The 26,292-nt window shown below is 40.8% G+C and overlaps 1 protein-coding gene across 4 annotated transcripts in view; it reads left to right on the top strand.

Moving 5' to 3' along the window:
* The first annotated feature begins 3,909 nt into the window (after nt 1-3,909).
* Nucleotides 3,910-26,292, top strand: part of HSD11B1 (hydroxysteroid 11-beta dehydrogenase 1) — a 55,145-nt gene continuing 32,762 nt past the window's right edge. For 2 of the 4 annotated variants that reach the window (XM_060643948.3, XM_060643945.3), the window contains exon 1: nt 3,910-4,051. The gene's annotated coding sequence lies outside the window, so the exon portion shown is untranslated. Of the gene's footprint in view, nt 4,052-14,010; nt 14,116-26,292 lie in introns of those variants that run through there. The other 2 variants (XM_060643941.3, XM_060643943.3) reach the window with 2 other exon arrangements.

Below are 26,292 nucleotides of genomic sequence, written 5' to 3'. Positions count from 1 at the left end.
TTGTTTGTCTATATTATAAAGTCTTGTCTTATGAAACTGTTTTTGTTTTGTTCTGGAACACCTATTTCTAATATAGGTATAAGGGAGTGTGTCATAGGGAATGGTTCAATAAGCCGCCAATCCAGTCCAAGCTGGCCTAAGGGATAACAGTTGCAGATCCATTAGACGGATGCCCAATTCAGGAAAAGGCAATTGGCCAAACTTAGCTTTGGGTCCCCTACAAAACGTTCATGAGAGTACTCTCTGTCTGGTCAACATGTGAAAGAAGGTCATTTTTTAGTCTGTATTCCAGGGTCAAACATTGTCAGGTCATTGACTGCATGGCCCTTTCCTAACCTTTGCTTAGAAAGGGCACCCAAGCACACACTCTTACTAAACAGCCTCTTCTGTCTTTCTTGGGTTCTTCTACATCAAAATTGCAACCTCCTCTTGGAAGAACTCCTACTTCCCTTATAAAGCCGCCCTGTGATCCTAACTCTTGTGCTTACTTTGATAAAGGACAAAAACTGAGTTAGAATGACAATGGCCATCATGGAGGAACTTTTGACATGTCAAAATCAGTAAATTAATTCATTTAGGAGGAACTGCAGAATAAATTAAGACATTTAAGATGAATTCCAGAAATCTAGAGTCAGTAGTTTGCTTCTTTAAATGGTAGGCTGAGGCCTAAAAAGTAAAATTCTAACTCCAGCATAGTCTCTCTCAAAGACTGTGATACCTTCTGACACCCACTCTCATTTCATTTCTCTCTCTCTTTCTACTCATCTTTACCTGCTTCTATATAGACCATACTTTTATCAGAGTTTTCTCTGGGGAAAAAAAGCCATCACACTGTAAAATTGCTAAACCAGAAGGCAGTCCTAAAGAAGTTGGGTGACCTGTTTTGAGGGCTTTGTTGTTTGTTTCTTTTGTTCTTTGATTTAAATAAATCGAATTTTGGGGGTGCCTAGGTGGCTCAATCAGTTAAGCGTCTGACTCTTGATTATGGCTCAGGTCCTGATCTCATGGTTGCTGAGATCAAGCCCCACATCCGGCTTTGCACTGACAGTGTGGATCCTGCTTGGAATGCTCTCTCTCCCTCTGTCTCTGCCTCTCCCTTGCCCCCAGTCTCTCTCAAAAATGAATAAATAAACATTTGATAAATAAATAAATAAATCGATTTTTTTTTTAAAGGAGCTAAATTTAAAACCTGGTTTGGGGGCGCCTGGGTGGCGCAGTCGGTTAAGCGTCCGACTTCAGCCAGGTCACGATCTCGCGGTCCGTGAGTTCGAGCCCCACAGGCTCTGGGCTGATGGCTCGGAGCCTGGAGCCTGTTTCCGATTCTGTGTCTCCCTCTCTCTCTGCCCCTCCCCCGTTCATGCTCTGTCTCTCTCTGTCCCAAAAATAAATAAAAAACGTTGAAAAAATTTAAAATAAATAAATAAATAAATAAATAAAACCTGGTCTGGAGCCATATTAAGAGTTGTAATTAAAGAGTTTCCTAAACCTAGCCAGGGAGAAATTTGTTAAATAATTCAGGATTTTATTAGGTACTTATTGCTCTGGGCTACAGATCTGTACCAAATTGATCAATTAATTGTTAGTCCTTCAGCTGTAGAAAAATATTTAAAAGCAGCAAGGAAGAAAGGAAAAATTTTAAATAACTCAGCCATGTAAAATGAAAGAAAAAAAAGTGCCTTAAGAAAGCAAAAAATACAGTACAAAAGACAATTCCAGAAGCCTTTCTTTTCTTTTATTTATTTTTTATTTTTTATTTATTTTTAATTTTTTTTTAATGTTTATTTTATTATTTTTGAGACAGAGAGAGACAGAGCATGAACGGGGGAGGGGCAGAGAGAGGGAGACACAGAATCAGAAGCAGGCTCCAGGCTCTGAGCCATCAGCCCAGAGCCTGACGCGGGGCTCGAACTCATGGACCGCGAGATCGTGACCTGAGCCGAAGTCGGACGCTCAACCGACTGAGCCACCCAGGCGCCCCAGAAGCCTTTCTTTTAAAGGTACATTGGACAAAGATTTAAAATTATAAATTAAATAAAAATGAAAACAGACTTCAGGAAATTTTCAGAGTATTCTGGAGTAGACCCAACAGTTGAAGTAAAGGAGACTTGTCTTTTTCAGTTCTTATTTCTTTCTCTTAGGGCTCAAATATAAATTAGGGGATTTAATGAGAGATAAAAATAATCCCAAATGTCCAATATGGGGCTAAACAGTTTCAGAGAGCCTTAGAGGGTGAATAAGCTAGAAATCAATAGCACGTACCGTTCTCTAGATAAAAAAAAATAATAATAATAAATTAATAAATAAATAAAACGAAAACTGTCTCTTGATAGAAAAACAAGACAAAAAAACCTCTTCTATGTTTTAAGAATTGAGAGCCTAGGGCTGCCTAGGTGGCTCAGTTGGTTAAGCGTCACTCTTGATTTTGGCTCAGGTCGTGACCTTACCCTGTGGGGTTCCGAGCTGACAGTTTGGGATTCTCTCTCCCTCTCTCTGCCCCTCTGCCTCCCCCTGCCCCCCGCTCAAGCTCACATTCTTTCTCTCTCTCTCTCTCAAAATAAATAACCATTAAAAAAAAAACAACCTGGGAGCCTATAGATAAGGATACTTAAAGTTAGTGCAAGCAAAACCATTGTTGAAAGAACCAATGTCCCATTTGACTAAGAAACAGAAAGATAACTGTCCAAAATCTGTCCAGTGATGCTGTTCCAAGAGAGACATTAGCACCCAACAATTCCAGTCCTTCCTTTAAATTTATGCCCCCTAGTCTCAGAGACACCACTGTTTGACCATGTCAATCATACTCTCCATCAGGGTGGGGCTATGTCTAGTTTGGCTAGCCCTCTGTTCCCAGATCCTACACTAATGCCTGGCATGGGGTAGGTGCTCATTAAATATCTGTTGAATAGTGAATAAATGAACGGATGAAGAAAGCGAACTTTAAAAAAAATTTTCTTAACGTTTATTTATTTTTGAGAGAGAGAGCAAACATGAGCGGGGAGGGGAGAGAGTGAAGGAGACACAGAAACCAGAGCAGGCTCCAGGCTCTGAGCTGTCAGCACGGAGACTGACGTGGGGCTGGAACCCACAAACTGTGAGATCATGACCTGAGCTGAAGTCGATGCTTAACCGACTGAGTGACCCAGACGCCCCAAGAAAGTGAACTTTTTAATTGGCACACTCTTGTCCATGCCTTATTCCAAAAGAACAAAACTTCTAAACTGGAGTATGATCCTCCAACATTAATTGGTGTGAATCAGGCTGGAATTATTGTGGAATAATATGGAGCCCCAACCCCATGGAGATCTTGTTGCAGGTTCCTGTCTTTCCCTCTACCGTCTATGCTCTGCTCCTGCTGATGTGATCACCATAGTCGTTTATGTCCTTAGAGGACTTCCTAAGGAGTTTATAATTGAGAAATGTGTAGACACACAGGTCCCACAGAGTACACTGGATGCTAGAGTCTCTCCTGGTAGAGAAGGAAAATCGGCCCAAACCCAGGTCTTGTTTCAGTACTTTCCTTTGAGGCAAAGCCAGGAATGTGAGAGTGAGCTTTTGCTAAGGGTGGGACGGGGTTCTGCCTAGCGTGCCTCTGGCATGTGGGGAGCTAACAACAGTAATGGATAAGTCTCCAGGGCAACCAGGACCACTTTGAATCCTTCCCACCATGGGCTTCCCTTGGGGAACCCTGGACTCTCCGCCTGCCTGCGGCAAGGACTGGCCCACTCTGGCTTCCCTTCGGGGCTCCTCTCCCAGCGCCTCCTGGCTGCAAGCTCCGTCCTAGCCTATGAGCCTTCTTCCTTGGCCTGGGTTTCACCTTCTTGTATCAGGTGGCAGACCAGCTGGTTCCAGTCCCGAATCAGGTCTTCTGACTCCTCCCAGAAACCAACCAACTTCAGAGCAGGAAATCCTGCCCCTCCCCAAAGAGTGGGAAACCGCAGAGAAAGAGAGAGATGAAACAGAAGGGAAAGCAGAGGAGGAGGGAAAGGGAGAAAAGAAGCAAAAGGAAAAAGGAGATCAATAAAAAGAAGTCAAACTTGGTTGAAACCTCAAGGTAAGACTTTTTAAAATCACATTATATATGATAGCATCACTATTTGTGTCAGGGCCTAGTCCGTAGTAGGTCTTCGAAAAAACGCTATTAAAGTAATGCATCTATTGGAATAAACTGGAGGGCTGGGCTGAAGAGAGATTTCAATGTCAAATGCTGGTCAAAAAAAAAATGCCCGATGAGATTTGAAATGTGTAGGAGGGAAGATATGATAAGACGCAGATGGAACCAGGCGTCTGTTACTGGCACTGAGAGCATTCTGATCATTTTGGGACAGAAAGTTAAGTTGGAACAAAAAGTTGCAAAAATTGTTTTAAAAACTCTGCCTGTTCTTTTGAAATCATACAAAGACTGCAGGTCGTAAGCATTTTTTTAAAAATTGGCTTTAAACCGATGACAGAGCACAAACACCAGGCTGTATCTTGGGAGTTGCTGAGAATGCTGATATCTGCATTCTGCATCCGATCATCAGCTCCTTCGATATTATTAATATTGAAACCGGGAGCCTTGAGGAAGGCTCATTTTATCTCAAGAAGTCTTGTTCAATGCACCAAGGGAGGCCTAAAGTTGTCAATCAAAAATCTCCACGTGCTGTTCACCTATGCCTTAGCCCCCGTCCAGCCCGAATGCTCAGGGTACTGACCCTGTGAGCCTTAAAAGGGCCTGTTGGGGACAATTCAAAGGCACTTCTTTCAGGTCGGTTGGAGAAACCGACAGGAACAGGAAATGCCATTCCCCACCCCCACCGTTTACCCAAACCGTCACTTGCCATCAATAGACAGTACCATCCAGAAGGTTGTAGTTGACCGATCCAGTCACTTGGAGGGATTAAGAGATCTGGACTCATGCTTTGGAAAGCACCTCTAGGCAATGGTGATGTGTTTTCACAACAGTTGGCTTTTAAGAGTCCCTGTCCCCCAACCTCTCCAACAGTGCGTAACAGTTCAGAAGGACGCACATGGAAGTTGGGGCGGGGGGGGGGGGGGCGGTTTTGTTTTGTTTTGTTTTTGGTGCTAGCATCATTCTTTGGGGTTTGTGTGAGTAAATCAGTCAGAAGATGAAAGGAGAGTGGGAGAGGTAAGGAGAGATGATTCTAAAGAATCTTACTTCTGTTTGCTTGCCGAGATTGGACAGGAATTGCTTTTCCCTTTTCATGATATATGAAAATATTACATGATATGAAAATAAATGATATGAAAGTAAAATCCAAAAATCCTCCCTCCCTCCTAGTATCAGTACAGCTAAAACCTCCCTGCATCCAATTTCTAAGCTGGAATAAATCTTAAAGGTAATCTAATTTAATTCCTCTTGTTTGCCAGGTGAGGGAATCGAAGCCAAGACAGGGAAAGGGCTTTGCCCAAGGTCACATATATGTTCATGGTGGAGATGAGACTGGAACTCATTTCTTCTGGTCCTACCCAAGGGCCCTGTAAAATAACCACCCAGACTTTACAGGAAGGTGCCCCCAGACACCCAAGAATTCATAAACACTGCATCTGCTGATTAAAAAAATATTCAGTTAAAAGATGCTCATGTAATCCTTGCCTGGCAGAAATGGAAAGAAGGAAAAGATTTTCCTAATAGTTAAGCTTTTCCAGAATCTGTTTTATAACTGTTAGGGGACTAGAGAGAGTAGAAAGATTTAAGGCAGGTTTGTCAGAAGACAACTAGAATATTTTAAATTCCTACCACTGACCCAGCATTTTGCATACTTCATATCTTTATATAATCTCATAGTAGTCTCATTTTACAAATGACATTTTAAAAACTTGCTCAAATTCACAGAGGGAATAGGATATTATTATTATTTCTGCATCTCTCATTGGTAGACCCAGGATCATGCTCCAGACTAACATAGATATTTATAGTTCAACGACCATTATACTCTCACTCAAGCCACTCCCCAACGGAGACCCTTGCTCTGGCCATTTCAATCTACTTGAGGTTCCTCTGACATATCATGCTATTTCTAGACTCCTTGTCTGAACACATGCAGTTCTCTTTATTTGGAATGCCCTTCCTCCATCTTCTTCATCTCTGTCACTTGTATTTGTCCTTCAACACTTAGCTCCAGGGCCACCTCCTCCTGGAAGACTTTCCCACTGTCCTAGACTGATCTGGACACCCTACCGCTATATTCCCATATATACCATTTGCACACCCTTATTATAGCATATTATTATGCTATTATGAACTTTGATTTACTTGCTTACCTTCCTTATACTTAACTATAATTTCCTCAAAGGAAGATACCAAATATTGCTCAGCTTTTATATTCCTGGCACCTAAGCACAGTCTGGGCATATATTAGTGCTCAATAAACGTTTGGGGGGTGGGGGATGGATGAATGAACAAATGAAATATTTCCCCTCATTTTCTTCCATTAAAATTATTTCATAAAAGTCTCATTTACATGTTCTTGACTCTTGAGTAACTCGGGGAGAAATAGAAGATGTCACTGCTATAAGCTTCCCATCACGTCAAGCCTGACAGACTACTCAAAGGAGCTGTCTAGGGTTAAATGTGGCAGTTGAACAAACATTAGTTTCTGCTTCCTGACAAAATGCACTGATCACAGTAGAAGAATTTGCATCCTATAAACCACAAGGACAAAGAGAACTGGAATAGAAACAGCAGATGAGAGATGTCAACACCCTTTGGAAGATGCAAAGTGGATGGATGAGTGATAAGTGACTTAGCAAAGCAGTGATTGCTGAAGCCCAAGTACCCATGATGGGAAGCCCACAAGAGGCCACAGAGTACAGGAGAGTCTCAGGGATCAGGGCATTGGGAACCTTAGAACACAGCCAGAGAAATGAGGGGAAGGATAAGAGACACTCCAGATTCCCTCTCTTGCCCTCCAATGAAAAAAGAAAGCTTATTTTCTGGAGAAACTGGCCAAGAGGCACCAGTCACAGGGACACCAGGCAGAGCAAAGGGTGGGGTTAGGCACAGAGCTAGAAACAGAAGGATTACAGAAAGATTCAATACTGAAAGATGAGATTCCCCAGCCCCTTATCCTGGCCCAGCTCCCAGAACACGAACTGCGCAGTTTACCCCCGTCTCCATTCACCCTACTCCAGCCTGCACTAGCCAGAAGAATTCACGATTGCTCCTTGTAGAAAGTGCCTAACCAAAGAAGAGAAGACTACAGACACTGACAATGGGGTCTGCCAATGAAACTGCCAAGCACTCTCTGGATTATCTTGTAGTAGAATCCAGCAATTGGCAAGCCCTGCCCTTGCACGCAAAACTTCCAACAGCCAAGGAATGGACTCCAAGGATTACCAAGCATGGAATGAAAGTCTCTGGCATTGAAGATGGAGACTCCAACATCCAGAGAGCAAAAGAAATTGTTAACAACAGCCATGGCAACATTAAAATCTCCCCAGAGATAAGGGAAGACAGTGCATCCATGAATAAAGATCAGGAAGCCACTGTTTTTTAAAAATACTAGAGAACAAGAAAGAGCTTTTTAAAATAAAAATGCAACTAGAAACTGAAAAATTAAAACAAAGCACTGGAAGATAAAATTGACAGAATATCCCAGAAAATAGGATAAAAAGGGAAAGAGATGGAAAACAAGACAAAAACAGTAAGAAACCTACAGGATCAGTCAAGGAGCTCTGACACCTTCTAATTAGAATTCCAAAAAGAGAGCAGGAGAAAATGGAGGGGAATACATTAATCAAAAAGATAACTTCCCCCAGGGGCATGTGGGTGGCTCAGTCAGTTAAGCATCCAACTCTTGATATTGGCTCAGGTCATGATCTCACCATTCATTGGATCAAGCCCTATGTGGGGATCTATACTGGCAGCTCAGAGCCTGCCTGGGATTCTCTCTGTTTCCCTCTCTCTCTCTCTGCCCCTCCCTCATGTACTCTCTCTCAAAATAAATAAATAAAAATTTCTTTAAAGATTAATTTGTTAAAAATTTTTTAAAGAAGATAATTTCTCCAAAATTTCCTGTGATGAAAGATTTTAATTTCCACATTGAAAGGATCCACTGGGTACTCAAAACAACAAATGAAAAAAAAAAACCCCACTTCTCCCCAAAGTGTATTTTTAGAAATGTTAGAACCCCAGGAATAAAGGGATCCCAAAAATTCTAGAGAGAAGAAAAATAGTTCACAGACCAAGGATTAGGAATCCAGAGAGTAACTGCACTTCTCAGTATCAATACTGGAAGCTAGAAATCGAAAGGCAATATAGTAGTGTCTTCCCATTCCAAGAGAAAACAACCTTCAATCTAGAAATCCTTACCCAGACAAACTATGAATCAAGGGGAATGTAAAGACAAGCAGACAGAGCTGCCTCACTGGGGTTTATGTGGCCAAGGTCTGATGGATGAATGCCACAAAAAGATGTTTAATGTGAAACATCACTCCTGCATCCAAGGTCTGAAAAACATTTCCCTACCATGCATAAGGAAGTGAGCCAAGAGAGAAAAAAGCCTGAGTTTCCAGGTGGATGGCAAACGAAATGTCCCAGAGAACAGTCTATCAAGCTCCTAGTCCAGACTGGCACAGAATGAGTCGTGGCTCCAGGAGGGTTGTCTCCAAAGAAAAAAATTGGATAAATTATCCAATGAATTTGACCAACTTCTTTGAGTTTTATAGCTCTTGTCGGAGGATTTGGAGACCATGGACAACGAAGTAAGCAAACAAAAATGAGGTGATTATTAACTCCCAGAAGGGAAGGGGAGATCAGAAGAGATGACATTACAGTGCATTGTATTGCTGTGCTATAAACAGTTGGTCATAACAATATAAACACTGACTATTGGTTTACTTAAAATTTGTGACATAATGGTACTAGGAATCTAGAAGGAAGGTAATGTCTGTCTGCATATGTTGTGAGAAAAAGCAAAGTCCTAAGAATCCTTAGTAGGAAATCAAATAAATAATTTCTAATATTGCAAAATCAAGAAATAACAATGAAAGCATATTGTTTAAAAATATGGAGTTGATTCCCAGAGGGGAAAAAAAAATAAGATTTAAACCAGTAATTGCCTTAGAAGGAGACTAGGGCATGGGGAAGAAAAGAACAAGGATTTCTGTTATTCATTATAACCCATTTGGTACCATGTGACTTTTTACCCCCCCCCCATGTATTATATTAATAAATACAAAAATTATTCAAAACGAAAATGGCTCAGTAATAACATTGGTCTCCCCTGGATTACATTCGATCTAGCAGTCAACATGTTGATGCCTGGAGCCATTAAATTAAATCTCTGAACGAGCTATAGTTAAAGTATTTACCTAATTACCAGAGCAGCTCACCAGTCTGTCCACATTTACTTCAGAATCGCCTGGGGAGCTTTGTAAAAATACAGATTCCTAGGTCGCGCCCTTGATGCTTCTGATTGAAGCGGCCTTGAGGAGGCCTGGAAATCTGCCCTTAGTTTCCCCAGATGATCCAGTCGCACGGCAGGGTTCAGGAACCACTGGACTAGAGCCTAAATTGTGAGTGCGTGTAGGGAGGGGTGAGGGGGCGGGGGTTATACGGTGTTTTTTTGTGTGTGTCTGTGTGACTGTTTCTGTGTATATGCAAGTGTGTTATGAGTGTCTCTTCCTCCCTCCCTCCTTCCCGCTTTCATCCCCTTTTATCTGAACTTAATGCATAAATACCTCCAGACTGCTAAAAACATTGCCAGAAACGAGTTCCCCATCCCATTTTAAACACTGCTGTCGGATCCTCCTCTCCCAACCCTGGGGCTCCCTCTGCTGGCAGAAGCCTGTTAAAACTCTTAGCATCCTAAACCGAGAAACTCCTTCCATTCCTGTGAGGTCATTTTCCCTGGGTGGTTTCCAAGCCTCATACTTCAGGAACCTTCCTGTCGGACAGAAAATGGAAAATTCACCCAACCTGGGAAAGACTTTCTTGCCTTACTTGTGTGGATATTTAAAGATCAGGAGGGAGCAGGAGAGGCAGAAATGACAGTGAGAGGTACATTTGTGGTCAAGCCTGAGGAAAAGGAGACCTTGAGGAGTTTTTCTCCCCACCTTCTTCCTCCTCCTCCCCCAAGAGATATGGAAGGCCACATCCATCTGCCTCCCAAAAATCGAAGGGAAGGAACATCTTAGACTGAAGAGCCCACTGAATTTGGAAGCAGAAGACACAGGTTCACTATCCACCCTCACTGTGCTTCCTCGAGTCCCCTTTTTCAGAGCTGTGTAAATCATACCTGTCTGTGGACTCCTGTATCTTTCCCATAAGGTGAACATATGCTCAACCTAACACAGTGTCTGGCACAGGGAACGTGCTCGAAAACATTTGAATGAAAGCTTAACTCATTGCCATCCTAACAACCAGAATCTTCCTTCAGATCTGCATACTTCTCAAGCTCCTCAAAAGTACCCCCAGGCTCACACTAAACAGGGTGTTTCTTCATGTTCCTTATTCTCCAACCCATAGCATCCTGGCTTTAGCTCCTCAGAACCCTCTGACACCGTCTCCAGGGATTCTCATATGCAAGACTCAAGGTATTTTGCCACTTAGCGTCTTCCTTGACTTCCCAGAGCTTCAAGGCTGTGACCTCTCACATCTCATTGAGACCCTCTGCCCCTGTTCTCTCAGGTCCTCCTGCTCCCTATTTCTTCTTGCCCTCCTTCACTGGCTCTCCTCTTCTGCCTAACCCATAAACATTAGTGTACTGTCCCCCCTTTTATTCTTCACCCTCTCCCTCATGGTCTCATTTATTCCTACGGTTTCCATTTTAACTTACAAGATTTAATTCTCCCAAATCTACATCTCTGGCCTAGACCTTTCTCTTGAGCACCAAATACCTACCAGCCATCTTTATCTGGATGTATAGAAGTCACTTTCCTTTAAACATTAAAAAATGCTGGGGCGCCTGGGTGGCTCAGTCGGTTGAGCGTCCAGCTTCCACTCAGGTCATGATCTCGCGGTCTGTGAGTTCGAGCCCCGCGTCGGGCTCTGTGCCCCTCCCCCACTCATGCTCTGTCTCTCTCTGTCTCAGAAATAAATAAACATTAAAAAAATTAAAAAAAAAACATTAAAAAATGCTGAGTACATACTGTGTGCCAAACAGCATGCTCAATACTAGAGCTATAATGGCAAGACAGATCAGGCCTCTGTTGTCCCAGAGCTAGGTTTTGGGAAAAACAGGCAAATGAGCACCTGTGAATACCGTGATGGGAGCCATGATAAGAGAAATGCCCAGTGTTTGGGGATCCCCTTACCTGGTCTAAGGGAGGGCAGGGAGGTCACTGATTTTGAAGGGTGGAAACTTAAGGAAAAGAATTGGGGGGTGGTGATAAGGGGCCCCTGGGAAAGGATTTCAAAACTTATGAAGAACTTACAAAGATAAAATAGTGAGTTTGGACTTTATCCTAAGAACAACAGGGAGTCACTGAAGAAGAACTGGGTGGAGTAGAGCCCACAGGGCACATCCACAGTGTTGGCAGTGGTCAAGTGTTAGCAATGGTTATGTTGATGGTAGGCCCATAAGGCTTTCACTCTATTATTAAGCTTCATAAGTTATTTATGGTTTCTTTGTTTTTTGTGCACATCAAATGTTTCACAGCCTTTCTTTTTAAATAAATAGATTAGAGGTGAGATAGACAGAATGAGGAGATTCCTAAAGCAGAAAATAACAGTGGCCTGAGTTAGGATGCTCATAGTAAAGGTGAAAATTGGAAGATAGATCTAGAGACACTTAGGAAGTAGAGTTGAGTAGACTTGATGAGAAATGGAATTTAGGGATATGGGCAAGGAGGAGTAAAGAAGGAGTTCCAAGGTTCTGGAGTATTCATTGGATGAATGGTGTAGCCATTCATTGAAATAGAGATCCCTAGGATATGATAAATAAAAAATAGCTAAGTCATAATAGTTTAGCAGTTTCTTAAAGTTAAACATAAATTTTCCATACAACCCAGCAATGCACTCCTTCCAGGGTATATACCCAAGAGAAATACAAACGTGTCTAGACAAAGATTTCCCCACCAATGTTTACAGAAGTACTTATTCATAATAGCCAAAAAGTGGAAAATTCCAGACATCTGTATTGGTGAATAGATAAACAAAATGTGGCATACCCATATAATGAAATATGATTTGGCAATGAAAAGGAACAAAGTATTGATACATGCCACAATATGGGTGAAGCTCAAAAACATTATGCTAAAGTCAAAGAAGTCAGACATTGTGTCTGTCATATAGCATGTGATTCCACTAATATGAAAGACAGAAGATTGCTGGCTGCATGGAGCTGGGGATAGGAACAGAGAGTAATTGCAAATGGGTAAGAGGAATCTTTTTGGGATGATGGAAATGTCCTAAAATTTCTGTTAAGGTGATGGTTTCCCAACTTGGCAAATTTATTAAAAATTGTTGAATTGTACACTTACCACAGGATGATTTTCTGGCATATAAATTATGCTTAAAAAAGATGTTTAAAAAAATCAGGTCAGTTTTAGCATGTTGAGTTTGAGGTGTTTAGGAGGCATTATAAAGGCAAGGTTGAGTTAACAGTTGGTTATACCACCTGAAGCTTAGGAGGCAGTGCTGCACAGGAGATAGAGAATTTTAAGATTCATGAACATAGAACCCCAACTGGAGGTTCTATGGCTCCCAATTGGAGCCATAGAGGTGAGGGAAATCTCCTAGGGAAGAGAGAGAAGGAAAGAGTGAAAACAGAATCAAGGCCAACTTGAAAATTCAAGGAATCCAAAAGGGAAGGGAAGCCTACAGAGAACACTGAGAAGAAGCAGTGAGAGAAGTGGGAAGGAAGCCCAGAAAATATAAACAGACAGAATCCAAGGGAAAAAGATGCTTTGGGGCAGTGAAGAAAGACTACTGAGAACTCAGGTAAGTATAAACAGAACCAACCAGTAGAAGTCATGGTAGAAAAATCTAGCAGGGCTGGGGAGCCCAAGAACATTGCCGGCCATAGCTCCAGGAGGCCAAAAGCCTCCAGAGGATCAGGCATAGCATGCGGAAGGAGTGACGTGTTGATGGAGGGAGTGAGACCAGATTGATGAGCCTGAGGAGTGTAGGGGACCCAGAATTTTTGACATAAAGCAATGAGGGAATACAAAAGGCCAGTAAATAGAGCTCTGGAAGAAGGACAAAGAGACCCCAGGGTGCAGAGTTTCCAAGTCTGGAAGTGGCCACAACTACAGATTCCAGCAGTAGATATTCAAGGCTCTCAAAGATGTGATTCCTGCTTACTTCTCCAGGCAGATCTCTAACCACAAAACCCCACACCTCTTAAATTCAGTGATCTTGCCATATGGGATCCTTTGCGGTTTCCCAAACATGCCATTCTCTTTCACATCTCCTTCTGTTTTCTCACACAGCTTCCTCTGCATAGAATGTTCTACAAACCAGCCCTCCCCTCTCCCACACACACTCCAGGAACCCAACTCAGTGTCCATGCGTACCCTTCCTCATTTGCCTGCAGCATTCCTCCTCTTGTTTCAATATGAATCAAGGTTAACCTTGCCTCTGAAGCCTTGCCTACTTGCCCATCGCCCACATGGAACAGCATATTTCCTTCTTTATGCCCTTGGGACTCCAAGGGCAGGCCACCCCAAGATGGGCTACTTTGGCATGAACATTATTTTGAGTTACAAGCAATCAAAACCCAGCAGATGCAGGAAAAGTTCTTTATCTTCCCCTTCACTGCCTGCTTGTACCAGAAAGAGAGCTATAAATGAGATTCCTTTTTACCTAAGAAATTTATCTGCATAACAGGGCAACCTTTGTTTTCTAAACATCTCCTTTTACCTTCCTGGTCTTTCTCCTTTGGTACCCTTAGGCCCCTACAACTCTCCTTAGCTCATTGAAGCCTGATTATCTTTGGAATTCCATGTCTGTGTGGATTCATTGTATGCCTGAAACTAAATTTGATTTTCTGTTACTCTGTATCCTGTCAGTTTGATTCTTAGTCCAGTAGAAGGACCTTGAAGGGCAGAGAAAATTCTCCCTTCCCAACAGCTGCCATAGTCAGCAGGATACTTTCATTCTCTGGACACTACTCACCCCAGACACTCCTGCTGCTCAGAGATCCTGGGACATCTGACATACAGCTGGGAGAGGTAAGATTTCTTACCATGTCAGTTCCCCAGAATCTCTATCTGCAGAGTCTGATGGAGTGAGAGTGGTGAGTCCATTTCTTCTCTTTCTAAATTTAGGTTAGCAGAAGAAAATATCTGTGGAACAAGTTCCTTGGGTCTAGCAACTCTGGTTAAATTTGGTAGACTACTCTTTAGTTACTTATCTGTTTCCTTCCAGAGATGGTCTTTGTTCTTCTTTGTCTGTATCCTTTCTGTCCTTTGTCATAAGAAGGAGTTACCATAGGGCAGAACACAGGCATAGACCGTACAAGTCTGCTGTTGGAGCCAGCCTCATAGACTGGTGAGTTCACAGTTCACACCAGACCAACATCTATTTAGACAAATTTTACCATAGGTTAATATGCACATAACTTAATGGCAATTGCTATGGGACATCTTAGAAGCCAAAGCCACAAAATTGGTGGGCACAGGCTGAACATTTAAAAGTTGTTAGAGTGCTTGCCACCTCAAGAAGATTCCCAGACTGATCATAGAATGAGTGAGATTGACATGGTCACTCAGCAACTTCCTTGCAATGAGGTACACTATAAAACAGCACATAGTCCCCAATCCTGTGGCACATCTCTCCTAGGTATTATTAGTATGGCTCCAGACTCAAGGCTTTAGCTAAAGCTGTTAAGGTACATATGAGATTTTTCCTTTTGTCTTGTTCTGTGTCTTAAGAGCTGGGCTTTGTGACCAGTGAGAATATTCCCTTTGGTCTCTGTCATCCAGAGGGTGCACTGACCAGGGTGTACCTTGATGGCCAGTCGAAATGACTGGGAATCTAACTCTGACACTCTCTCTCTCCCCACCTTTCACCCCAGGCCTTGTCAGTGGTGTTAGTCATGAGAGGCTTTAGCCCATAGGAACCTCTGTCCTCTCAACCATCATTGCTTATTAATGCTGGAAAGTCTCATTCCAGTAGCACCTCCCTGGTGTCACAGATTAGTGGTCTGTGATTTTGTGGGAGACCAGAGACACCATTTTCAGCACACCGTCCTTACTGCCTGTGCAATGAAGACCTTTGCTTTCTTAGACTAATCTTGGAAGTAAACTTTTGTATCATGGGGACTGCATCATCTATGCCCTCTTTGAATGCCTTTGTGTCTTTAGTTAAGTCATTAAAAGGCTTATTGGTTTGAGTTGCTATTAATAAATAGATTCTACTCCTCAATGGCTGGACGATGGATCCTTTAAATTGGCTATATTTATTTTTTTAAGTTTATTTATTTATTTTGAAAGAGAGAGAGAGAAAGAGAGGGGGTGGAGGAGGGGCAGAGAGAGAGGGAGGGAGAATCCCAAGCAGGCTCTGTGCTGTCAACAAAGAGCCCAATGCAGGGCTCAAACTCACAAACCATGAGATCATGACCTGAGCTGAAATCAAGAGTCGAGCACTTACCCAACTGAGCCACCCAGGTGCCCCTAAATTGGCTATATTTAAAAGAAAAATATTCTTTATAGAGAGTTCTCAATTGACTTATTAGTATAATAACTAGCCTAAGGACTCGTTTGACAAGATTAAAGCACAGAAATTAGACAAATTTAATTAGAAATTAAAACAAAAATAAATGTCCACATCCAATGTACAGTTTCCTAAAATCTCCCCGTTTTAATTTCTCTTTCCTTACAAGATGTAGAGAGAGCACACCAGCCTATTCTCTAGGTTCAAAGAATACAGGTTGCTCATGTAAATGCTGAATGCCAGGAAATGAATGTAACAAAAGCACCCAAGACTGGCAGTGAGGTTGGCTTTGATCCTACCTCCCAGGGATCTGTAATCAGGATCTGCCAGCTGTAGGCATTCCTGTGCAATGTCCTTTACAGGTGTACCCTAGGTCCCCCACTGCAGAAGAATTCTTTCCCCTAGACAGCAACAGATCTCTTAAATTATAAAGCCCTTTTTTTTCCCCAGAATATTTTACTAACTTTAGAGAGGAATTGGTTCATGAGTATTCACAACCTCCCTTTCAACAGAGGAAACAGGACCCCAAATTTCTCCTGAGCCCTCCTACACATGATCTCAAAAGACTAATATGAGGGACTAATAGAAGCCAAAATACTTTATACAAGGGCACAAATCTTTTGATTCTCAGTTTTAGTTAAAAATCCCCCTAATAGAACAAAGCAAATCTAGTTAAAAAGGCAGGCTAGTCCCTTGATATTCAGGCTGTAATCCAGTTCTTTGGGGGATTAGAAACAAGGACCTTTGTTTTACAAATCTCTACAAAACCAGAAATGCAACTCTAGAAACAAGTCAAGCCCTCCCATCTTTACTAATCCCCAAGCCTTGCCTATTCCTCTCAAAATATTTGTAGATATTATAAACAGAATATTGGAACAAAATTCTCCTGTACTCAAAAAAAAAAAGTAAATTTTTGATAACAACTACCCTGAAATGTGAGGAGAAAAAACACTTTTGCATTCTTTCTCTGTCCCTAAAAATTATAAATATTACCATGTCTTCAAACAGTAAATACAGTCCATCATCACCTGAGACTGAAGGGAAATAAAGGGAGTGGGGGAGGCCTTTTTGAAATAAAAACCGCTAAAATGGCTCTTGTGCCAAGACTCCAAGCACCTCTGATAATAAGCACTTATGCTCTGATCTCCACCTTGGAGAAAACTTGGATACTTACTCTATGCCTTTGTGATGCAAATTTTCTAACCACCACCACCCCCTTCCACACACCCCCTTCCCTAGGACAGAAGAGCCATTCTTTGAAATATAAACTTTAGAGAATTTTTTATAAGGAAAAAAAAGAAAGGAAGGAAGGAAGGAAGGAAGGAAGGAAGGAAGGAAGGAAGGAAGGAGAAAGAAAGAAAGAAAGAAAGAAAGAAAGAAAGAAAGAAAGAAAGAAAAAGAAAGGGGGAGTTATTTTAAAAATTGGGTCTTGGGGTGCCTGGGTGGCTCAGTCAGTTAAACATCCGACTCTTGATTTTGGCTCAGGTCATGATCACACAGTTTATGAGATGGAGCCCCACACTGGGCTCCAGGCTGACAGCTTGGAGCCTGCTTGGGATTCTCTCCTCTCCCCCCACCCCCCTCACCCCACCCTCATCCCTCCCATGCCTGCTCTCTCTCAAAATAAATAAATAAACTTTTTAAAACAAAATGGGTCTTTATGTCCTCTCCACAAATATTAGCAAAAAGAAAGCTGTAAGATTTTGTTTGTATCTGAGTGTCTGTCCATATATGTTGCAAATATGAGATATTTTCTCTACCTCTAGGTGGTATTGCTAAAATTAATTTGCAAAAGACCTCTTTTAGTTGGCTTGAAGGCCAGCATTTGCAAAAACTGGACAATCTAAAACTCATAAAGAGAAACTAACCCAAATGTTTTTCAAGTTCATATGATCTGGGAAAATATTCAGTATTAAAAAGCTATTTAAAGTTGTTGGTTTAATTAAAATAGACATGTCTTTAAAGTTATCAGCATTAAGTGTAAAACCTTTATTCCATCTATATTTACTGAAAGTCAAATAAGTTCATGTTATATCTCTGTTGCAAAATTTGTCAAAAGAAAAAAATCTTCAAATAATCATTGACTTTGTCTAATACCTCATAATGTTTTGCAAGTAATCTAAACATAATTGTTAAGAACAAGTAAATTGAATAGATGTAAATAAGATAAGAAGGTCTGTAGGTAAACTTTTAAGTAGCTTCCTAAATCTTTCGTAACATGGAACTTTATAAAGTTTTGCTAAGTTAAATGATAAGTTGTAAAATTATTAAATATCTACATCATTTCCAAATAAGACAAAATAATAAAACATTAAGTACTGAATATAGGCTTATCTACTTCTGTCATATTACAGAGAAACTAAAGATAAATTCAGGTCTGTTAATAAACATGGTTTGTGCATTATTGAAAGATTGTACTATGAAAAACCACACATTTCTAGGAATTACAAAATGTATTCATAAATTTGCCAATCTAAAGAATATTGGCATAACAGATAGTTCACAAATTGCTTACTACTTAGTTTTCCTTAGAAGTCAAGATTTCTAAGAGAAAATTTTTAATAAATATAATTAAGACTACTGAAAATAATAAAGGAAACAACTTTGTATGCAAGGAAAGTAAGAATGTGTGTTTGAGGATAAAAGGAAAAAAAAGAAGCATGAGGAAGGGGAATACATTTTTGTTGAGGGAAAAGAAAATAATTTTGTCCTAAAGTGAAACTGGTTATTTAAAGAGAGAAAACTTAGGACAAAATCTGAATGTAAAATGTTGCAGGGGTGCCTGGGTGGCTCAGTTGGTTAAGTGTCTGACTCCAGCTCAGGTCATGATCTCACAGGTCACGAGTTCAAGCCCCACATTAGGCTCTGTGCTGATAGCTCAAAGCCTGGAACCTGCTTAGGGTTCTGTGTCTCCCTCTCTCTCTGCCCCTCCCCTGCTCCTGCTGTCTTTCTCTTTCTCAAAATAAATAAACATTAAAAAAAATTTTTTTAAACGTTGCAGAAGGCTTATGAAAAAGGAATCTGGAAAGGAATTTCGTGTGTGGTTAGTACTGGCTAAGATTAGAATCAATTTAAGTAAGTAAATGAGTCTTAATATTAAAAATACACTGAAGCACAATTACAATTTTGTCTTTCTCTTTGGTAAAAGGACAAAGTTTTCTTGAACTATTGGTCTGCTCTTAATAAGAAGTTGTAAACAAAAGTTTTTCTTTGCCTTTAAAGTCATCTGCCTGGAAAACAAGCACTCTGTTTTGCCAAATAATTTCCTACATTAATCAAGTCTGATTACTTAAGAAAACTGAGTCTTAATATTAAAAAAGCTAAATTTTGCTCACAACTATTTAACTTTCTGTATTTGCCTTTGAAATCTTCTATTGTTGATTTGGTTAATTAGATAATTAAATATTGTTTCATAATAATTTATGATCCTATCTAATCAAATGTTCAAATCTTTTCATACTTTTTGACATACGTCCCAAAATGAAATTCTGAAAGAAATCTTTGGACCACAATCTAACTGAGGTGTTCCAGAGCCCTCCTGGAACATTTCAAAGATTTTGTGAGAAATTAAATTAAGTAGGCTTATTTGGCATGTCAAATTACATGGGAAGCATTATCAAATAAGTGATACTAAGCCCTCTTGGGTTATATTTTTGTAGATATTTTGAGTATATTTTGCAGATATTTTGTTAAACTAAGTGTTCTAAAAAGTTGTATGAAACCCCTAGAAATCTGGCGTGTTATTATCTTGGAGTGCTGTGTTTCACAGAAATAACCAAATTTCTCTGTCAATTGCATTGTAATTAAGTCTAATCAGATCTTTAATCATGATCATTTTTAAGTCTTGTCATTTACAGTTACTGTTCTACTCCCATGCTGTTGCAAATGTGTTTCATCTTAAGTGAGACTCATAGAAAAAACTCTGAGTACAAGTTTCTGATAATTTTAAGATCATAAAATTGAACGAGGTAAGAATTTCCAGAACGAGTAGAAAAACTGGATTAAAACAGAGCAAGAATTAATAACTTGAGACTGAATAAAGAAGATCATTGTAATTTTTACAATTTTTGTTTAAAATATCACTGACATTTTTCAATGTTTTGCTTTTCTAGATAGTAGGAAACCTTTTCTCTTAAGCTAACTAAGTTAATTTAAACGTAACCTATAGCAATGTGATAATTATACCTTTGGAAGCAGAAATGAACCATTTATCTTTTCCTCCCTACCGGCTCCCTCCAGAATTTAAAACCTCTCAGTGAGTATTCTTATATTTTCATGGCAATATATTTATTTGCATAAGCTCAATAAGAAACTGTTCTCCTTATAATAAGATACAACTGGAAACATTGGTTATATTACCAAGGCTTTGACTGGAATGTCATATTTCAGAGAGACCCACATAGACTCAGATATGACCAGACAGCTTTAAGGAGCTAAGGTTGACATGAGGGAGCCAATAAAGCCCCTTGGAAATATCAGCCTGAGTTTCCAGAAGCTTACAAGGTGAATAAACTCACTTCCTCAGGAGGAACCTCAGGATATTTTGGGTACCTCAAGAAGAGAGGAATTAACGCAAATCCACAGGTATTGCCGGCAAAGTCTGATGGCAAGTATTTGACTTGGCTTCTGGTCTCAAAAGACTATTAAAAATACAGTCTAGATACTTGTTATGAAAACTTACAGCAGAGCAGATTTTTATTTATTTTTTTAAAGTTTTATTTATTTAAATAATCTCTGCAGTCCTTGTGGTGCTTAAATCCACAACTCCAAGATCAAGGGTCACATACTCTTCCAACTGAGCCAGCCAGGTGCCCCAAAGCAGGCTTGTGTGGTCAACTGCTATTCTTGCTGAGCTTATGTAAATAATCAGGCCAAGTGGGGTTGTTTTTGTTTGCTTGTTTGTTTTTGAAACTAGACTTATTTTGAGAATTACTAATTTGGCTATCTTTGATAGAAATGGGGGTGATTATAGAGAGAAAATAGGTTTCAATAACAGACCTGAGTAAATATTAGATTCTAGTCCTGTTCATTATAAACTAGACTAGATCCTGATTTCTTCCAGCATCTTCCAATGCCTGGCTACAACTCTCCAAACCAGTGCTTTCAATTTTTCTCCCACTTCCTGAGTTAGAGTCATTTGAGATCTAAAATGCCCTTTTTTGGGGCGCCTGGGTGGCTCAGTCAGTTGGGTGTCCGACTTTCAGCTCAGGTCCTGATCTCACAGTTTGTGAGTTTGAGCCCTACATGGGGCTCCGTAACTGACAGCTCAGAGCCTGGAGCCTGTTTCAGATTCTGTGTCTCCCTCTCTCTCTGCCCCTCCCCCACTTGCACTCTGTCTCTCTCTGTCTCTCAAAAATGAATAAACATTAAAAAAATTAAAAAATAAAAACACTAAAATAAAAAAACAAATTCCCTTTTTCCTGAAGCCCTGACTAAGTATGAATAACTTGATGTAAACTTGAGGGAAATCACCACAACAGCTCATGTATAGGCAATCTTCATGCTCTGTGGGCAAAAATATCACCAAAGACATTCAAACTACAAACCAGGAAAATCTGTCACTGGATGCTCTCACACTATCTAAAGAGGCTTCAAGCTTGACATTTAGAAATCTACTCTCTACCCTCAAAACTCAGAAACTGGTTTATAACTTGATCCAAACATTAGCCATTGTTTTTCTTTTGTTTCCATAGAAATGCCTCTTATTTAATGCTTAATTGCTTGAACCATAGGCCTAACTTTGAGGACACACCTGAATTACCACCTCCTGAAATGAGTTTAACTAAACTGACTTATTGCCAGGACTGGTTCAATGAGCCAGGAGAATCTACCAGCTCAACTTTTAATGTGTGAAATGTCAGGGAAGTTTCAGAGGAGGGAACTACAGGGGCCAAGGGCAGACTGCCCCAAGATGGGCCACTTGGGCATGAACATTATTTTGAGTTCAAAGCAGTCAAAACCCTGAAAATCCAGGAAAAGCTCTTTGTCTCCCCCTCAACTGTTTGCTTGTACCAGGAAGAGAGCTATAAATTAGATTCCTCTTTACCTAAGAAACTTATCTGCATAACAGGGCAATCTTTGTTTTCCAAACATCTCCTTTCACCCTCCTGCTAATGCTTTTCCTCCCCTTTGTATCCTCAGACCCCCACCCCTCCCCTTAGCTCATATAAAGCCTCATGTTGCCTGTCTTTGGAATTCCATGTCTGTGTGGACTCCCCATACATACAAAACCAAACTTGATTTTCTCCCATTAATGTATCTCATGTTAACTTCGTGATTAGTACAGCTAGAAGGACCTTGAAGAGCAGAAGAAATTCTTCCCACCCTCCACAGCCCCCACCATAGACTTCTATCATATCACTGGTAACTCTTTATTTCATTTACTTCCATGTATGTCTTCTTTTGAGGCTTAGAAAGCATTTTATTTGCTTTTCATTCATAGGACCTGACCCATAGTAAGTACTAAATAAATGTTAGTAGATTAAATCTCCCCTCAGGCACCATGTGGCATGTTTGTCCCTTTTCCTCCTTGCTACTAAGAGCCCTTTTGGGGCTGTTTGTGGCCAGACTGCTGGGTTTCATTGTATGAGGGTGGATGAGGTAGTCTGCCCTCTGCTATCAGTAGCCATGATCAAGAATGTTTTGTCCACACCTAAGGCCCAGTTTCCCAGTCCCAGGATGCCCAGTTGAACCTGAATTTCAGATAAACAATGAATACAGTTTTAGTATAAGTATATCCCTTTCAATTGTAAGAAAGCAAATTTTACCACCCCAAGATATGCCTTTTGGGCACATTGATTATTCTAAGTTGGTTATTTTTAATAAACTGCAGACACAAGAGAAGCTCTGAAAACCAAGTAGAAGTTACCTTTTTGCAAGAGACATTTATATGTATAAGGGAAATCTCCATTTATAAGGGTATCTGCCTCAATACTAGGAAGGAGGGGTGAGTCTAATTCTCTAGAAACTGTTATCAATGGAGAAAGCTTAGATATAAACCTACAGAAGAACCTTACCCTTGAATATGGTACTTTTCCCAGGAACTTCCCATAGCTGACCCCCCCACCCCATCTTTTGTCTTTAGCTGGAGATGGTATTTTGGGTGCAGCTTCACCTTTTCAGGGAGTTAGTTTTCCTGGGTTTTTTCCATGTATATAGGAGGTATATATGTTATTAAACTTTTCTTTGACTTTCTCCTTTTAACCTGTCTTAGGTCAATTTCATTCTTAGACCAGCTAGAAGAACTTTAAAGGGTATAGGAAAATTTTTCCCTCCTAACACAATAGTTGAGATTATACATAGCCCAAAAATGTATTTGTTGCTTACATATATCCATGGTTCTTATATATTTGTTAATTATATATATTCCAAAAAATGTATTCTGCAGTTCAAATTTAATTTGGTGTCATGTATTTCTATTTGCTAATTTGGCAAACCTACTTTCCACCAAAGGGAAGTGGCTTCTGTCTAATGCTGAAGGCACTGGCACCCTAAAGAAACTCACCCAGTTGAAGCTGCCATACCATCTTGATGTGTTCCTCAAAGCTGGATTGAATGACCAAGAAAAAAACTGCTAGATGGGCCAAAACTGTGTGAGCTATGTGGTGACTTTGCTGGAGTCAGCCATTTCAGCTGTGTGGGCCTCTTCCACTGCTCCTCGTGCTACCAGTGTTTTACCAAAGTTTCCAGGGAGTAACTTTTTCAGTTACTGTAGATGGGCCCTATCTCTCCTCCATGCTCAGATGCAAATCCACGGGAGCTAGGCCAGAGAAAAACCTGAAAAACTGCAACTGCAGCGTGTTTAGAATTGTATCTGCCCCACTCCCACTGAGGGGCAGGGATCAGACCATGCTCTGGGTCTCATCAGGTACCTGTTCTTTCCCAAGAGGCTCTTGGCTTTCCCACACAAATGGATTCCAGGTAGTCTGCCCCAAGAGTTCCCCTGCCACAGATATGACAGGTTAGGACAGGAAACACACACAGGGCACTGTATCCCATCTCTAGTTCATTTGCCCCTATCTTGAGATTCCATTAGTTAGAAAATGAGAAAATCTGTCCATTAGGAGTGGGGCCATGCAGAAGGTTGACAAAGAACTCCTCCCCCACACCTCATTAGATACGCAGGAGAAGGAAAAGAAAGGAGGGAGTGGAGAGGAACCCATGTTATTAGATAGAATGATATAAAATGATGGTTGTTTCCATAGCTAGGAACAGATTTTGGCAGCCATGGCATAGACTTAGGAGTTCCTAAAAAATCAGAACTGAGAAACTGGAATGAGGCAGGTGGCAAGGGTAGAGAAAGGGAGAATTTTATTCATTCTAATATTATGCTAAGGTCCTTTCCTGTCTCAGCGTATTGACAGTATTTTCTCAGGAAAGGGAGAATCTCCAAAATGAGAGGGTTCAACCACCTTTTACTCTAAGATCTTCCCACTCTACCTCTGGTAGGATTAGTTTTCAAAAAGAAGAGGCCACTTAACAAAGCTACTAAACAGTCCTGAAAAGCCCCACAGCTGCTGCTGCCTCAGAAATGACAGGTGCACCTTTCATGATCCACATTTTATGCCAAATGCATGAAAATTCCTCTTTGGCTGCCCCTCCCCACAGTCTTGCCACCCCCTTCTTAGTCCTACTGGATCTGGCCCATCCCTCATGGTCCCTTTCCCATCCAATGCCGTGATCTTCTCACCTTGTTATTTCTTGAGCCATTGATTCAGGTGAGAATGATCAAATCAGAATTCCTGGCTGGGCTGGGACATGCACCTCCAGCTGAGTAGACCCACTCTGAGTTTTTGAAAATTTCCAGCTTGTGTTTACCTATTTCATTGAAAGCCTGCTCTAAAGTGTACATAGTCGATGCATTACAAAGGAGGGCCAGCATGAAGGACTGGAGTGGATAGCTAGCTTTGTTGCCATGGCGGGGAAAGGAACTTTACTTGACTGATGAAAATTTGACTCAAAACGAATGCTAGGTGAAACAGTCATATTTCCTTTTGTCTTTTTTTTTTTTTTAACTTTGTTGAGAACCACTAGAAGAGGAGTAGGGAATGGGGCTGATAGGTTCTAACTAGAATGCTGAATCCCAGTGATTTCTCTAGATTAAATCAGGCTGCAGAAAGATAGCAATTTTCTCATTGTTGCAGCACCTCGGAAACACTAAAACAGCAAAGTTCATTGAATGCCTATTTTGGAGCCAGGCTAGGGGGAGATGGAGAGAGACAAAGATAAAAAGACACACTCCACATCCTCCAGGAGCTTACAAGCTAATGAGAGAACCAGACATGAAAATATGGACATACCGTGGATCAATGTTTATTACATAACGTGGTCAAAGTGTGGCACCAATGCATCCCTAAGACCCTCTTGAAAGGAGGTTTGAAAGGTCCACTATTTTCATAATCATACTAAGACATTATTTGCCTTCTTTCTTTGTCAGTCTTTCACAAGTTTTCTAGAGGCTACAGGATGTGTGATAATACAAAGCAATGTATGCTTATGTATTCTTGAGTTTCAAAAAAATTCTCAGTCTTGGGGTGTCTGGCTGGCTCAGTGGGTAGAGCATGCAACACTTGATCTCAGGGTGTGAGTTCGAGCCCCATGTTAGGCACAGAGCTTACTTAAAAAAAATTCTTGGGGCATCTGGGTGCCTCAGTCAGTTAAGTGTCCGAATTCAGCTCAGGTCATGGTCTCACTGTTCAGGAGTTCAAGCCCCTCATCGAGCTCTGTGCTGACAGCTCAGACACTGGAGCCTGCTTCACATTCTGTTTCCAACTCTCTGCCCCTCCCTGCTCATGCTCTCTCTCTCTCTCCTCAAATATAAAATAGAACATTAAAAATTTTTCTTTAAAATTCTCAGTCTCAATTTCTTTTAAAGAATCCTCCATTCTTATTTTGTTTTAATTTTGTAAGTAGTCTCTCAATCCAACATGGGGCTTGAACTCACGATCTCAAGATCAAGAGTTGCATGCTCTTATTGACTGAGCCAGCCAAGCACCCTCTCGGTCTAAATTTCTAATACAACAATATCAGCAGTAAAACCCACACGTAGGCATACCTGATTTTATCGCATTTTGCTTTTTGTGCTTTGCAGATATTGGGCTTTTTATTCATTGAAGTTTTGTGGCAACCCGGCATCGAGTCAGTCTACCACAATATTGTTCACTTTGTGTCTCTGTGCTACACTTTGGTAATTCTCACAATATTTCAAACTTTTTCATTATTGTTATATTTGTTATGGTGATCTGTGGTCAGTGATCTTTGATGTTAGTATTGTAATTGTTTTGGGGGCTCCATAATTTGTGCCGTTAGACAGCAAACTTAATCAACAAATAGTGTTCTGACTGCTCACCAACTGGCTGTTCCTTCATTTCCCTCCCTCCTGTCAGGCCTCCCTATTCCCTCAGACACAACAATACTGAAATGAGGCCAACTAGTCACCCTACAATGGCCTCTAAGTGTTCAAGGGAAAGGAAGAGGCGCGCATCTCTCACACTAAATCAAAAGCTACAGATTATTCACCTTAGTGAAGAAGGCATGTCAAAAGCCAAGATAGGTTGAAAGCTAGTGCTCTTGTGCCAGTTATAAATACAAGCCCAGTTGTAAATACAAGGGAAAGGTTCTTGAAGAAAATTTAAAATGCTGCTCCAGTGAACACACAAATGATAAGAAACCAAAACAGCCTTATTACTGATATG

Source organism: Panthera onca, chromosome F1 (assembly GCF_046562875.1).
Source record: "Panthera onca isolate mPanOnc1 chromosome F1, mPanOnc1 haplotype 2, whole genome shotgun sequence".
Lineage (NCBI taxonomy): Eukaryota > Metazoa > Chordata > Mammalia > Carnivora > Felidae > Panthera > Panthera onca.
This window is presented reverse-complemented; position numbering and strand designations above follow the sequence as displayed.